The following is a 17,379-nucleotide window of genomic DNA, read 5'->3' on the forward strand; positions in this document are numbered from 1 at the left end:
TACTCACGAGTCACCACTCTTGCTTGTTACCCAGTAGCCAACCTTAATGATTCACGAGTCACCACTCTTGCTTGTTACCCAGTAGCCAACCTTAATGATTCACGAGTCACCACTCTTGCTTGTTACTAAGTAGCCAACCTTAATGATTCACGGGCCACCACTCTTGCTTGTTACTAAGTAGCCAACCTTAATGACTCACGGGCCACAACTCTTGCTTGTTACCCAATAGCCAACCTTAATGACTCACGGGCCACCACTCTTGCTTGTTACCCAATAGCCAACCTTAATGATTCACGGGCCACCACTCTTGCTTGTTACCCAGTAGCCAACCTTAATGACTCACGGGCCACCACTCTTGCTTGTTACTAAGTAGCATACCTTAATGATTCACGAGTCACCACTCTTGCTTGTTATCCAATAGCCAACCTTAATGATTCACGGGCCACCACTCTTGCTTGTTACTAAGTAGCCAACCTTAATGATTCACGAGTCACCACTCTTGCTTGTTACCCAGTAGCCAACCTTAATGATTCACGAGTCACCACTCTTGCTTGTTACTAAGTAGCCAACCTTAATGATTCACGAGTCACCACTCTTGCTTGTTACTAAGTAGCCAACCTTAATGACTCACGGGCCCAACTCTTGCTTGTTACCCAGTAGCCAACCTTAATGACTCACGGGCCACCACTCTTGCTGGTTACCCAGTAGCCAACCGTAATGATTCACGAGTCACCACTCTTGCTTGTTAATAAGTAGCCAACCTTAATGACTCACGGGCCACCACTCTTGCTTGTTACCCAATAGCCAACTGACTTAATAACTCGAGGGTCACTACTCTTGCTTGTTACTCAGATGCCAACCGACTTACTGACTCGCTGGTCACTTCTCTTGCTTGTAACTCGCGGGTCTCGACTCTTTTTTTGTAACCCAATAGCAAACTGACTTAATGACTCGCGGGTCACCACTCTGACTTGTAACTCGCGGGTCGCCACTCTTGCGTGTTACCCAGTAGTCAACTTAATTAATGACTCGCGGGCCACCACTCTTGCTTGTAACTCGCGATTCACTTATCTTGCTTGTTACTCGCGGGTCGCCACTCTTGCTTGTAACCCAGTAAAAAAACCTACTGAATGACTCACGGGTCACTACTCTTGCTTGTTACCCAGTAGCCAAATGACTTTATTACTCACCAGTCACCACTCTTGCTTGTTACCCAGTAGCCAACCTACTTAATGACTCACGGGTCACTACACTTGCTTGTAACCCAGTAGCCAACTGACAAAATGACTCGCGGGTCACCACTTTTGCTTATTACCCAGTAGCCAACCTTAATGACTCACGGGTCACTACTCTTGGTTGTTACCCAGTAGCCAAATGACTTTATTACCCCCGAGTCACCACTCTTGCTTGTTACCCAGTAGCCAACCTTAATGATTCACGAGTCACCACTCTTGCTTGTTACCCAGTAGCCAACCTTAATGATTCACGAGTCACCACTCTTGCTTGTTACTAAGTAGCCAACCTTAATGATTCACGGGCCACCACTCTTGCTTGTTACTAAGTAGCCATCCTTAATGACTCACGGGCCACAACTCTTGCTTGTTACCCAATAGCCAACCTTAATGACTCACGGGCCACCACTCTTGCTTGTTACCCAATAGCCAACCTTAATGATTCACGGGCCACCACTCTTGCTTGTTACCCAGTAGCCAACCTTAATGACTCACGGGCCACCACTCTTGCTTGTTACTAAGTAGCCAACCTTAATGATTCACGAGTCACCACTCTTGCTTGTTATCCAATAGCCAACCTTAATGATTCACGGGCCACCACTCTTGCTTGTTACTAAGTAGCCAACCTTAATGATTCACGAGTCACCACTTTTGCTTGTTACCCAGTAGCCAACCTTAATGATTCACGAGTCACCACTCTTGCTTGTTACTAAGTAGCCAACCTTAATGATTCACGAGTCACCACTCTTGCTTGTTACTAAGTAGCCAACCTTAATGACACACGGGCCACCACTCTTGCTTGTTACCCAGTAGCCAACCTTAATGATTCACGAGTCACCACTCTTGCTTGTTACTAAGTAGCCAACCTTAATGACTCACGGGCCACCACTCTTGCTTGTTACCCAATAGCCAACCTTAATGATTCACGGGCCACCACTCTTGCTTGTTACCCAATAGCCAACCTTAATGATTCACGGGCCACCACTCTTGCTTGTTACCCAGTAGCCAACCTTAATGACTCACGGGCCACCACTCTTGCTTGTTACTAAGTAGACAACCTTAATGATTCACGGGCCACCACTCTTGCTTGTTACCCAATAGCCAACCTTAATGATTCACGGGCCACCACTCTTGCTTGTTACCCAGTAGCCAACCTTAATGACTCACGGGCCACCACTCTTGCTTGTTACTAAGAAGCCAACCTTAATGATTCACGAGTCACCACTCTTGCTTGTTACTAAGTAGCCAACCTTAATGACTCACGGGCCACCACTCTTGCTTGTTACCCAGTAGCCAACCTTAATGACTCACGGGCTACCACTCTTGCTTGTTACCCAGTAGCCAACCTTAATGATTCACGAGTCACCACTCTTGCTTGTTACTAAGTTTCCAACCTTAATGACTCACGGGCCACCACTCTCGCTTGTTACCCAGTAGCCAACCTTAATGACTCACGAGTCACCACTCTTGCTTGTTACACAGTAGCCAACCTTAATGACTCACGGGTCACTACCTTTGCTTGTTACCCAGTAGCCAACCTACTTAATGACTCGCGGGTCACCACTTTTGCTTGTTACTAAGTAGCCAACCTTAATGACTCACGGGTCACTACTCTTGCTTGTTTTCCAGTAGCCAACCTACTTAATGACTCAGGGGTCAAAACTCTTGCTTGTTACCCAGTAGCCAACCTACTTAATGACTCAGGGGTCACTACTCTTGCTAGTTTCCCAGTAGCCAACCTACTTTATGACTCACGGGCCACCACTCTTGCTTGTTACCCAGTAGCCAACCTTAATGACTCGCGGGTCACCACTTTTGCTTGTTGCCCAGTAGCCAACCTTAATGACTCACGGGTCACTACTCTTGCTTGTTTCCCAGAAGCCAACCTACTTAATGACTCAGGGATCACAACTCTTGGCTGTTACCCAGTAGACAACCTACTTAATGACTCGCGGGTCACCACTCTTGCTTGTAACTCGCGGGTCACTACTCTTGCTTGTTCCTCGCGGGTCGCCACTCTTGCTTGTTACCCAGTAGCCAACCTACTTAATGACTCGCATGTCACTACTCCTGCTTGTTACCCAATAGCCAACTGACTTAATGACTCACGGGTCTCTACTCTTGCTTGTAACCCAGTAACCAACTGACTTAACGACTCACGGGTCACTACCTTTGCTTGTTACCCAGTAGCCAACCTTAATGACTCACGGGTCACTACTCTTGCTTGTTACACAGTAGCCAACCTACTTAATGACTCACGGGCCACTACTCTTGCTTTCTACCCACTAGCCAACCTTAATGACTCACGGGTCACTACTCTTGCTTGTTACCCAGTAGCCAACCTTCTTAATGACTCACGGGCCACTAATCTTGCTTGTTACCCAGTAGCCAACCTACTTAATGACTCACGGGCCACTAGTCTTGCTTGTTACCCAGTAGCCAACCTTAATGACTCTCGGGTCACTACTCTTGCTTGTTACCCAGTAGCCAACCTTAATGACTCTCGGGTCACTACTCTTGCTTGTTACCCAGTAGCCAACCTTAATGACTCACGGGTCAATACTCTTGCTTGTTACACAGTAGCCAACCTACTTAATGACTCACGGGTCACTACTCTTGCTTGTTACCCAGTAGCCAACCTTAATGATTCACGAGTCACCACTTTTGCTTGTTTCCCAGTAGCCAACCTACTTAATGACTCACGGGTCACTACTCTTGCTAATAAGAAACCTGCATACGACTACATATTGTTTGAGACAATTAGCAAAGAAAAGAGTTGCGCTGTTTGGTTCGACTAATTGGTTTTAGAATAAAAATATGCAGAACTGCTATATATTTCGTTTACTATTTCACGCATTCAAATAATTATCTGCATGCAGATATCAATGTCGTTATTACATAGTTACAAAACCTTACACACGCTGCACACGCTGATCAACTTAATTCCTCTTAATCATAATAATAGGCACTAGTGCAAGTTTCTGATGGAATGCTCACTTGATTGTGATAAATGGATTGCGTATCTAGTATTCTATGACACGTCCTGTATCTTTGTTCTTGGTGTTGCTTAGCAATATTGAGGTATCAAGGCTTATCTAATATTTGAAAATTTACTAAGCATTTTGGTTGTGGAAATAGCATGACTTTGTTGGCGCCGCACTGAAGTGCGCGCCTATTATGGAATGGGAATTTATTTTAGTTAGTGGAAGGAGTGGTTTTTAAGTTGGTTGACAATTGGGATTTACTGTTATTTTATAATGATTAAAAAATGCAAATGGGTGGCGTTTGCATGGATGTTAAAAATGCTTTTTATGGTTGAATAGATAGTCTTCAATTTATCTTCAAAACATTATTTCGGAAGAACGACAAATAAGTTTAATAACTGTTCCCGATTCGTTTACGTTTTCCGATTGTTTACCTGAAATATCTGAAAAATCATGTGCCGGAAATGTAAAATGTGTGGACCGGTAATTATGTGAATGGGAATAATTATGTTTTATGTTGTTTTGTTATGTTTACTGCATTGATTAACCATGAGGTAATCTTTTTTCTTTAATCTAAACGATATTGGAATTAAATGTTCACCTAACTTTATTTGTTAATGTGTTGAAGGTGACATTAGAAATTTTTTATTACGATTGTCCTCGAGTTGTAACACATACCGGATGTTGCTATTTTTAGAACCAGAAGGTATTTCCCCGCTATTCATAGGTCAATTATGAAATTTCTACATCGTAGCAGTTTGAAACTCGGGTGATGATTTTATCATGAATATACGTTTAAAATAAGTAAACACTAAAACTGCACACTGACAGTTGATTACGATACACCTAACAATTTGAGTCATTACAGTAAAACATTGATTCATTATAAGTGAATTATACGCGTAAGAGACTATTTTCTGTCGAAAAAACGAATGTCAACAATCGGCATGGAACTGGGATATTCGTATCAAAGGGCTATGTATGTAAGTATCTTTGAGTAGTTTTGTACGTTGATGTGTTCAAAAATGTTTGTTTTTTAATTTATCTTTGGAATCCTTAAATCATTTTTATTTGCTAAATGTTAAGACAGCGTGTTAATATTTTTACATACATGTACTATAATTATATATTATTATAAATATACATGTTACATCTACTTATGCACCAGTCAATTGTAACCACGCCCCCCCCCCCCAGGTTGGGGGTTTACCGGGGATAGCGGGGGAAAAGGACCGTGTTTTTACCTTCGAGGTGTCTCCGCAGTGCCGGGTGAATGCGGTGGTGGGGCGTGGTTACTTTGACTTTCGGTCCAGCCAACCCCAGGTAAAATCCTCGTCCTGCGAGGACGAACTGATGGTCAAATCCCTGCCAAATGCCCCCGCATCCCAGGGAGCCTAGGTAAGGCATATTCCCCGCTATATTTTGCTCGAAGACAAAACCACCGCATTCACCCGGCACTGCAGGGCCACCTGAAAGGTAAAAACTGGCTATCCCCGGCATAACCCCGGACCTGGGGGGCCATGGTTACAATTGACGGGTGCATTATGTACATGTTTCATATTTTTAAATGTACTTATGCACATTATTTATGTATATGATATGAGTATGTAATCTTTTATTTGATTGTTTTATCTTAGAAAAATATTAGACTTAAAATTTTGTTTAAAAATGATGTGTTTTGGTATGTGACCTATTTTTAACATACCATAATACGTGAACATATCCATTATTTGTTTACAAACTGCATATTTTCAAAATAAACCTGTAAGAAAAGACGTACATGGTTTCGGGCTGGAAGCCACGACAGCTTTGACACTAGCGACATTCATTTAGTTTAAACATATTTATTTTACAACGATTGTGAAACAAGTTATTACAACATTATATAAATCACTCTCGTTGGCACGATTTTACGCGAGAGTGTGGTCGACATTCATTTGCTTGGTGTAGGTCTCGTTAAAACCCCGTACTGTTGTGAATCATTATCAACCATATGCACAACAACTACACATTTGTGCTTACCAACTTACTCTTGGCTAAAACGGATATTAGTGCAGAATGTATAATTGATACATGTGCATTTGTCTTTTACAGTTGTAGTTTCTGCCGGTTGATAATCAGAAGTCTAATTTCTTTCAGGTAGGAAAATGACTGAATATTACTAAGTCAACAAATTGGGGTTATGAAGAATTCCAGCCTGCATTAAATACTATGTTAGATCATTGAGACAGATTAGACATCCATGTCATCCACAAGGCAGTCACATCTGATAGAGATGATGTGAGTATTTCATATAAAACATATTTAAGTTGGTGTTTGTTGTTTTATAAACTCACTGTATTCAATAATCAAGTGGTGGTGGTGGTGGTGGTGATGATGATGATGATGATGATGATGATGATGATGATGATGATGATGATGATGATGATGATGATGATGATGATGAATTTTATTGATAAATTTAGTAATTTTCTTTATATATTATCTACATGTATGTATCAGCTTGTTTTTGTTTTTTTTTAAATAATGTCGAGAAATATTAAACTGTTTATATTTTATTTTGTATATGTATGGCAGTATTATTATCTATGCTAATAAGTTAGAGAGGCTTTTAAAGTACATTTTTTTTTCCTTTACAGCACTAAACATTCTAGATGGGTAAAGAACCTGAAGGGGCATAAAAACCAAATCAGCATTGACTCAGCATTGATTATTTATCATCTGTGCACACACTACAAGTACAAACGCATGGGAACAGACCAAACTTCAAATGTTGAAGAGTGAAGACTTATTGTGAAAAATTCTAAATGTAAGAATACCATTGACAAAATAAAACAAATAGACATCGATTACCTACAGAGACTGTTTACATGTTATAATATTAAAAAGACAAATTAGTTGAGAACTTTCACTCTGACATTTTTGGAGGGGCATTACCGCCTACATGTACATAGTGTTCTTGTTTCTTTACATATTTTAATAGTACATTCATTGTTTTTAAATCTGAATTCTGAGTTAGTATCATACGTAAAATTCATTTATTTGAATGATTACATTTTATGAGTAAGTCCAATAAAGCTTTATCAATTTTTACAAAAAGGGTTGATTTTTAAGCATTTTATTAACTATAAAAATGTATGGTTACATGACATTATGTATATTTTCTTCAAAATTGAATGGTAAACTATCATAAATTGTCTTTTAAATTGTTCATTAGACATCAAAGAAAATATTTAAAATGATTACAGCAGGTTGTCTTATTATTAATTATTTTTTATGAATTTATTATTATAAAACTGCTTTATATTTTCAAACATCGAAATACTGCTCTGTTCAGAAGACTCACAAGATCAATCAAAATGATTTTTTGCATGTGTATCAATAATGCTGTTCGGTTGAACTTATGTTTTCTGTTAACTGAAGTTTATTTCACCAGAAACTGTTGTGTTTATTTCATAAGCTCTGATAATGTGAAACAAAAATCAAATGTAGACAAAATATTTACTTGTCGCTCTTTGTAGCCCTTGGAGTTTGGGGTTGGGTGTAATGAAACTTAAATAACTTTTTTAATTCACAGTAAAATATCTTCAAAATTTGGATAAAAGTCCCATAGTGTACCTTGATAATAACTATGTTGTCGGTGAAAGCTTTTATTAAAGTGTGTATTACTGAAATACCTTAATTCAGTTTAAATAATTATGGCCTTTACTGATTTTTGTTTCAAATAGATTTCCTGTTATATATAGCTTTGTCAATTTTTTTGTTGTTTTGTATTATGTACAATTACTACTTCTATTTCCTAACTTAATTTTTTTGTCTCATTTGTCAAATTGAATTTGTACATATTTCATATAAAGTGAAAAAAACACACACTATTTTTGAAGATGCACTCTTACTCCCAAACAAGACTTATCACAATTATTATTTTTTTTGAGTTTTCAAAATGGGTTGATAGATGTCAACAACAATGTTTCTAATGAAGGATTTTGAGTTCAATTTGCTAATCAGAATGTACATAAAACATGGTATTTCTGCCTTGTGATACTATAGAAGACCACAGTAAATCTTTTAGCAATCACCAATCATTTAATATTTTTCATGATTTCTGCTATTATACACAGAGTCACAAGCTTGTTATAAATCAGTAAACAATATTTCAGTAAATGCATTATTTAGTAAGTAGTTATTGCTTTATCAGTCAATTTGATGTGTGTTATAAATACAATTATATGCAGGGCTTCCATTAAAGGAAGTTTGGAAGTATATTACTCCTTAGAAATGGGTTAAAACTTTCAAAATTGATTTCTAGGAAGTACAAAAACTTCCATAATTTTGAAGAAAAAACCACCAAAGTAGAAAGCTTGGAAGTTCAAAATATTCAAACCTTGTGTCAATATTACTTTTATGGTCACAATTTCAATCAGTCTTAAGATAAAATGATTTATTATAATATAAGTCTTTGAATTTGGCAAGTTAAAGTTACAAATTACTTGATTTTTAACATTCTAATTGAAAAATAGTGAAAAAAGATAGTATATTCGGGAGATTTTAACTTCCACATTTCAGTGTAAAACTTCCAAAATTGATGGACAGGAAGTTTATACTTCCAGTTTCAAATTCTTAATGGAAGCCCTGTTATATGTATTGATTTCAAAAAAGAGTTTCACTTTAAAGATAATGAACAGACACACAAAACTATACACATTTGATACTAATTGTATGAATGAATATTGTTTAGGTGACCTCTGATTTGTTTTGGAGATATTCATAAATGGGTGTTATTCTTTGTTGGCTTCAGTTTCTAATACATTTAAGGATTTTTATAATTGCTTTTCTGGTATATATTAATTTAATGCTTTAAAGTAGACACATTTGATACTAATTATAGAAATGATTATTGTTTACATGTACTCTGATTTGTTATGAAGATATTCATAAAGGGGTGTTCTTCATGTTATTATACATTTTGGACTTGATTTAGTTGCTTTTCTGGTATATATTCATTTAATGCACAAAGAAATTATTTTAAGTGTTCAGTATCACTTTCACACATTGTTTACTATTATTTTGTGCATATTTGGCCTATTTATGCTTATATGTGCATTGTTGTATTTCAAAACTTTTGTGAAAAATAGAAACAGTATTATTTCTTTCATGCATAGTCTGATACATAATTATTCAGTTTGTATGCATTATTTTTATCATATTTGAAAAAAATTGCCATTGTCCTATAAGATACATGCTATTTTTGTGTTAATATCACTATGAACTAAAAACATCCATTTTCAACTCTTCTTTACCATGTCCTTTGCCTCTTTCTCTTGACCAGAGCATTACTTTCAAAATACTCATGGTATTGAAATAAAACTTGTGGATAGGTGGCAATGACAAAAAGTACAGTGCACAAGCACCCTAATTCTGTGGTGTTCATTAATGTACCACACCCCTAATGAAATGTTCAACTTGAAACTCTTCAATTTCAATGCTTTAGCCTATGTTGTTAAGCAGAATACTACAAATATTTTGAGAATTTCATGGATGCGGTTCGATGCATTGTAATATGCTTGTTGGCCTTGACATTCCTTGTTTTTCAACATAAACAAATGCATAAACTATTAAACGGCGCCCTTTGATGCTTTGCATCAATGGTCTTTCTTGTATATTTAACAAAGGAAATCTGCCTTGAACTTACAGGGGAAAGTTCAAAAGTCTTCGATAGGACAGAACCGTCAAACGTATTCAAGGAGTATTTATAACGTGTTCATGTGTTGGGATGAACATATCTTACACGAGCGGCTATGGCAGATGCTTTTTCTCCCTCCTCAGTTAAACAAAATAAAGCAAGAATGTATTTTTTGCTGAAAATAAATTCGTATGGATATGTGATAATTCATGGTTGTCATGGATATGCGCTCTTTCAGATTGTGTTAACAGTCAAACCGTTCTTTAAATAGTTCTGAGGAGAGTGATGCATTATTTCTTGAAAGGAGCGTGAACTTTTTGGGTGACATTTGAAGCGAGAAATAATGAATTAGCATTCTAAATATTGCCACAAGACAAGCTTTCTATGGTGCTACATGTGATGACCATAAAAAAGGAGTTCCATACGGGTACTTGTTTTATCTTTGCCCGTGGGCAAGATAAGAATTTCTAGCATGGTTAAATTTTTTGATCTACTTATCTGAGGTGGGAGAAAACTGCGGTAGTTTTGTGCATTGTTCGAGACAGAAATGAAATTTTACCGAATAGACCATGCTTAATAATATAAGCAACACAGTAGAACACATTTGCAATAAACAGCTACTTGTGAATAGAAGTATCATCAAACATTAGTTAGCAATCGTTAATTCCTCGGAGTCTAAACAGGGACACCCACATTAACCCTCCTAACAAAGTTATCAGTGTATACAAGAAATACGTTTTGTATGTAATTATTTGTTTTATATCGTACCTTGTTATTCTGTTTTTACTTTGTGTAAAAAGAACATTCATCTTTCTATTTTAAAGTTGAAAGTGTATTTCGGTTAATTGAATACGTCAGAGTAATGAGAACCACCTGGGTACCTCTAAACGTCTGTCAAACATGGGAGTTTATAGATAAAATAGATAACACATCATTATTTGAAGCATATTATAATAGTATATATATGTATGTGTTGTTTTTATCCTTCTTCAATTTACTTGGTAACACAACGTGATTGAAATGAATTATGATGGTTAATAAATGAATATCGAAACAAAACATTGAAAACAAACGATTAAAGATGATGTGTGCTATGTTCACCGAAAGTTGGGCTTTACATTATTGTAGAGTACGTGCTACATTCAAAAAACCTTTGAGGATTACAGAAATGTTATTTTATCTCATCTGTTTAAATCTATATCGGTTTCAATTATTATGTTTCTCGCTTCAAATGCTGTCAAATCATTCTCGTTCTGTGACATTATTAATTCTTACAATAGTTTACGTCCTTCAATGTATAATGACCAGTGTTTAGACGAAATTACTCAACACGTCCATACGAGATCCACCAAAAGCTTTAACTATTTCGATTCCCTGGAAAATCGATGGGAGGAAAACACCTACCATAGGCCGTCGTGGAAGTTCTACGCAAACAAACCCTGTATTCTAATATTGTGCGGCATCTCGTTTCCATAAAATATATTGCGTTCAGGGCTGGAAGACATCTATATATTCTTCCCAACCCTGGAAGACACTAACACTCTCACTTTACAGACATTACGACCGCCGTCAAATAGTTCAATCATTACAATAAGCTTTAAAACAATTACACCGTTTTAATATTAGAAAAGTATATTTAATTTCTATATCGCTCGAGTATAGCAATACAAAGCATGGAAATAGCAAAAACACAGTATGGACTCATTCTTGTGTCACTGGCATGTAAGAAGCATGGAAATAGCTAGAGACATACCACATATACTTTCTGATGTCAAAGGTTTGTAGGAAGCCATGGAAACAGCAAGAATCATACCATATGTACCTTCTGATGTCAAAGATTTGTAAGAAGCATGGAAATAGCAAGAATCATTCCACGTATACCATCTGATGTCAAAGGTATGTAAGAAGCATGGAAATAGCAAGAATCATACCATATATACCTTCTGATGCCAAAGGTTTGTAAGAAGCATAGAATTAGCAAGAATCATACCATATATACCATCTGATGTCAAAGGTATGTAAGAAGCATGGAAATAGCAAGAATCATACCATATATACCTTCTGATGCCAAAGGTTTGTAAGAAGCATAGAATTAGCAAGAATCATACCATATATACCTTCTGATGTCAAAGGTATGTAAGAAGCATGGAAATAGCAAGAATCATACCATATATACCTTCTGATGTCAAAGGTTTGTAAGAAGCATAGAATTAGCAAGAATCATACCACGTATACCTTCTGATGTCAAAGGCATGTAAAAAGCATGGAAATGGCAAGAATCACACCATATATACCTTCTGGTGTCAAAGGCTTGTGAGAAGCATGGAAATAGCAAGAATAAAACCACATATACCTTCTGATGTCAAAGGCTTGTAGGAAGCATGGAAATAGTAATAACCATTCCATGTATACCTTCTGATGTCAACGGCTTGTTGGAAGCATGGAAATAGTAAGAATCATTCCATATATACCTTCTGATGTCAAAGGTTTGTAGGAAGCCATGGAGATAGCAAGAATCACACCACATTTACCTTCTGCTGTCAAAGGCTTGTAGGTAGCATGGAAATAGTAAGAATCATTCCATGTATACCTTCTGGTGTCAAAGGCTTGTTGGAAGCATGGAGATAGCAAGAATCACACCACATTTACCTTCTGCTGTCAAAGGCTTGTAGGTAGCATGGAAATAGTAAGAATCATTCCATGTATACCTTCTGATGTCACAGGCTTGTTGGAAGCATGGAAATAGTAAGAATCATTCCATGTATACCTTCTGATGTCACAGGCTTGTTGGAAGCATGGAAATAGTAAGAATCATTTCATGTATACCTTCTGATGTCAAAGGTTTGTAGGAAGCCATGGAAATAGCAAGAATCACACCATATATACCTTCTGATGCCAAAGGTTTGTAGGAAGCCATGGAAATAGCAAGAATCACACCATATATACCTTCTGATGTTAAAGGCTTGTAGGAAGCCATGGACATAGCAAGAATCACACCATATATACCTTCTAATGTCAAAGGTTTGTAGGAAGCCATGGAAATAGCAAGAATCACACCATATATACCTTCTGATGTTAAAGGCTTGTAGGAAGCCATGGAAATAGCAAGAATCACACCATATATACCTTCTGATGTTAAAGGCTTGTAGGAAGCCATGGAAATAGCAAGAATCACACCATATATACCTTCTGATGTTAAAGGCTTGTAGGAAGCCATGGAAATAGCAAGAATCACACCATATATACCTTCTGATGTTAAAGGCTTGTAGGAAGCCATGGAAATAGCAAGAATCACACCATATATACCTTCTGATGTAAAGGCTTGTAGGAAGCCATGGATATAGCAAGAATCACACCATATATACCTTCTGATGTCAAAGGTTTGTAGGAAGCCATGGAAATAGCAAGAATCACACCATATATACCTTCTGATGTTAAAGGCTTGTAGGAAGCCATGGAAATAGCAAGAATCACACCATATATACCTTCTGATGTCAAAGGTTTGTAGGAAGCCATGGAAATAGCAAGAATCACACCATATATACCTTCTGATGCCAAGCTTATTTGTAATTATGAAATAAATGTTTTCCTTATTACAAGGTACAATTTACTGCCACATATGCATGCTATTTGGCTTATGCATACCTGAAAAAAACATTCGAAGGAGGAGTTACCCACAAACAATACTCTTCAGATAGCTGCACTGAACCCTAATAAATGGTTTGCTAAGTATTTGTATTCCATTTTTAACCCAAACACATATTATTGTGGATCCCTTCCGCATAATAGTGTATGTGTATACCATTTTGAGTTTGCCTTATATCCAGCTTAAGTGTTTGAATTGCAATTCAAAACGAACAAAAAATATTAAAATACATGGTTCTCTTTAATCCAGAAAATAATAAATGATTTTGATTCTTTAATGGTATAATGATATAAGTGATCTGTTCAAAGAAATGTTCCAGATTCCACGAGTATATTGACCTATAACAAAGATTTTCTTGGCATGCTTTCACAGTTGTATTTACCTTCTCAGCAAATAGCTTGTGCTAAATAGTTAAAGAAGATTTATTATTGTGTTCTTTCAAACGCAAGTTTACTTATTTAACAGATATATTTACTTTAGACAAACATTTTAATTAAACGTGCAATACAAATTGTGGCTTCATTTCTTGTGCTGCAATAACAAAATTATTTACATTCGCCATTTTCACCGTATTTTGAGTAGCTATGTTGCACTTAGCAATTGAAGTTCTTTCTTCCAATGGTCTTTACTTTACCTGCAAAGTTATTAACCCTATTCTTTTCTTATATTCTAAAGTGAGTATAGTATGACAATTCAGTTTTTTTTTTCAAATTTGGCCATTTGTAGTGTCCGTGACGGTTCGGTTCTCTATTATTATCAATTCAAAAAAAAATAGTTTCCGTTTTATTGTTTTGTGAATCATTAATTTTCATGTATTATAAACTGTAAACTAAAATAACGCTCAGGGAATTACATCTTATATGTATTGTTTATAAGAAAGGCTTAAAATTTTCCTAATTCCGACATTGTAATTTCCATAAAAACGATATACATTGAACAATGTGAGTATGAGGACTTCCTGCTATCTACTACCCCCCACATCTCGAATATTAAACCAACCGTTTATGAATATCTATAGATACAAATAAGGGTAGAAAGTGTTGGCTTTATCACAAACAAAAACATATCTAAATAACTTTCTACTTAAATTTAGCATATGCATGGGGTTTATACTTTTGAACATTAATATGTAAAGCGCCTATTCATGATTAAGCGTATTTATCCCAACTAGCAAGTGTCGGAATCCTGGCAAACTTCTAAGGCCTTTATTTGCATTCCGGTTTTTTAGAGAGCGGTATTTCAGAAACGCGACTAGTCGCCTGACACGACATATTGAACATGAATATATTAATACACACCACCTGCGTAGGAACAGAACTACTAACGTGGATGTGGGGTGTCAATTACTTGCTTATGTGTATTTGACGCGTTATTGCATTTTTCATGACAAAACATTGCGTGGTACTCTTAGAATAGTTGTATTTGCAATTTGATGAGTTTTATTGAACAAAATAATGAAAACAAAGCATTTACATACGAAGTCTTTTAACCCTATATCCAATAGTAAGCTACGCCACATGTTTGCACCCCGTGTGACGTCACACATATCCCGGCATTCAAGACTGACCCCGACTGACCCGGCGAAGAACATAGTTTATGAATGAAAGCTATTCAGAAATAAATCATACGCGGTTAAAGAGTTCATATCATGTAATATTTTGTTAAATAGCTTATCTGTTTCAAATGATTGTTTTTCAGCGGCAATCAAACTATTGTATTTGTTTGTGTTTGTTATTCGGATTATAACTATCACAGTGTGTCAACGTTATGCCTATTGTTGTTCTGTACTATTTGGTGTAGTTTTTAAAGTCATACAATATGGCGGCGATTATGCGGAAATGAAATTGAATGTTACTTCGAACCCGTTCCTCTACAAAAAACGACCTGCATTAAGTGTTACTGCTTTAACATTCGTCGAAGCAAAAATGACATCAATGTATGAGCCAAAAATGTTAAATTTAGATGGAGACAATCCAGAAATGAGCTGCCAGGAAGTGATCGATTTTTGGACACCGAAGGTACGTCTAGCGCTCTTAGTCCAAATATTTGTGCGTTGACGGACATTTTACGATTTAAAAAAAAAATGATATGGCAAATCCTTCACCGTAACGTGTTCATGCTACTTTCAAGTCAGAGTTGATTATTCACTAAAATTATTTTGCATTTTTTATTGTTGTTTAATCTGAAACGTATCAACCATCAAAAAAGAACAATGTGCTTCAATATTCTAAAAAAAATAGACGTGTTACAGTACACTCCATGTGCAACTACCACTTTCCTCGGTCACTCCGAGGGTTTTTAATTTATCGCAGACAGCCGAGTAGTTGTCCACTTTCATCGCTAAAATCCGCCGAGTTTCTCTTTTTCCGCCGAGTTTCTCTTTTTTTGCCGAGTTGCTCTTTTTCAGACGAGGGTTTTATTGCCAGTATGGCCGGTGATTGTGTCGTGTTGTTTTATTGGCCTCAAAGCGGACTTCTGAGTTGTATGGTTTGCAACTACCTTGCTACTATTGAAAATAAATAATGACATATGCAATTAATAGCTATTCTGTTTATCAAAATCATTTTTTCTCGTGAAGAAAGAAAGAAGACATATTCAATAAAACAATCTACATCTGTATGAAGATATTGTCATAATCTATTTCCTTCTCTAAATGAATATAATTCAGCTTTTACTTGAACTACTTTATGAAAGTTACGGTGTTTGTATGAATATTGTGTTTATAATATATTGAAACCATTACTTCTTAGTTAGTAATTTGAAATTATTAGTTTAAAACTCAATCTAGTATTTTTATCAATGTGGAAGTCACGTGATACGCAAATTTCGTAGTGACGTATTGTGCACTGAATTTAGACTACTTTTGGTTATCTGGCATGTTTGTTATTGCGAAAAATGCATATTTTTTTTATCTAACTGGAGGTTTTAATGTAAAAAAGTTAAAAGAAATTAATTGAATATACATAGCAAACAAAATGTTTACATTACTTTAAGTAACTGGGACTAAAGTCAAATGAGTAAGATATGGGTCAAAAATTGACATCAACATATATTGCAAATTTTGCTCCGTCAAAGGATTACAAGTCGTCAAAGGATTACAAGTCGTATTATGTGCAAGTAAGTCTGAAAAACATTAAAACAACACAATACAGAACAGTATTTAAATTAATTACACAAAATCAGCTACATGTTCAGCAGGACATTCTTATTGGTTTCCTTAGGGTTCCGTGGTGTTTTCACTCCGGAGTTACGCGACGATTGTAATTATACAGTCCACTGTTAAGCCTCAGTGGGTGAACGAGTGAAAACAACAAGGAAAGCCGATTTAGATAAATTGGATGTCATGTCAGCAATAACGAAAATCCATGGTGGAAAACAGAAAGTGGTAGTTCCACGTGGAGTGTACTGTATATGGGAATTTTCTGATCCCTTACGTCTTATCGGGTTTGTGCAAAACAGGGTGGGGGTTGAAAGGTATTGAAATTGTAGTTAGATAATTATAATATGTTTGAAATAGATATTAAATGTTTATATTTGTATTTAAGTTTTTACCATGTGCAAGTGCAAAGATTTTTTCACAAAACAAGCATTTAATGCATTTAACCACAACTCGACCATCAAGGTAAACTTCGAGATAGACCAGTCACCTTGTATATATAATCGTAACAATTCGGCCATGGCCAAAAGGCTCCGATTGTTGTAAATCTATGCACTCCAGCCGTGCTCTTCATATATAACAGTTTATATAATTATGTTTTGAAATGAAGATAAACACTCATCAAACTCATAATAATTTGTCGGATTTTATTTTTTGTGTACATAACTCATATTTAA

At 36.3% G+C, this 17,379-nt stretch overlaps 1 protein-coding gene across 5 annotated transcripts in view; it reads right to left on the reverse strand.

Annotated features, from left to right (window-relative positions):
- Positions 1-17,379, reverse strand: part of LOC128240540 (cys-loop ligand-gated ion channel-like) — a 177,630-nt gene that overhangs the window by 61,216 nt on the left and 99,035 nt on the right. The window lies entirely within an intron of this gene.

Source organism: Mya arenaria, chromosome 7 (assembly GCF_026914265.1).
Source record: "Mya arenaria isolate MELC-2E11 chromosome 7, ASM2691426v1".
NCBI classification, from domain to species: domain Eukaryota; kingdom Metazoa; phylum Mollusca; class Bivalvia; order Myida; family Myidae; genus Mya; species Mya arenaria.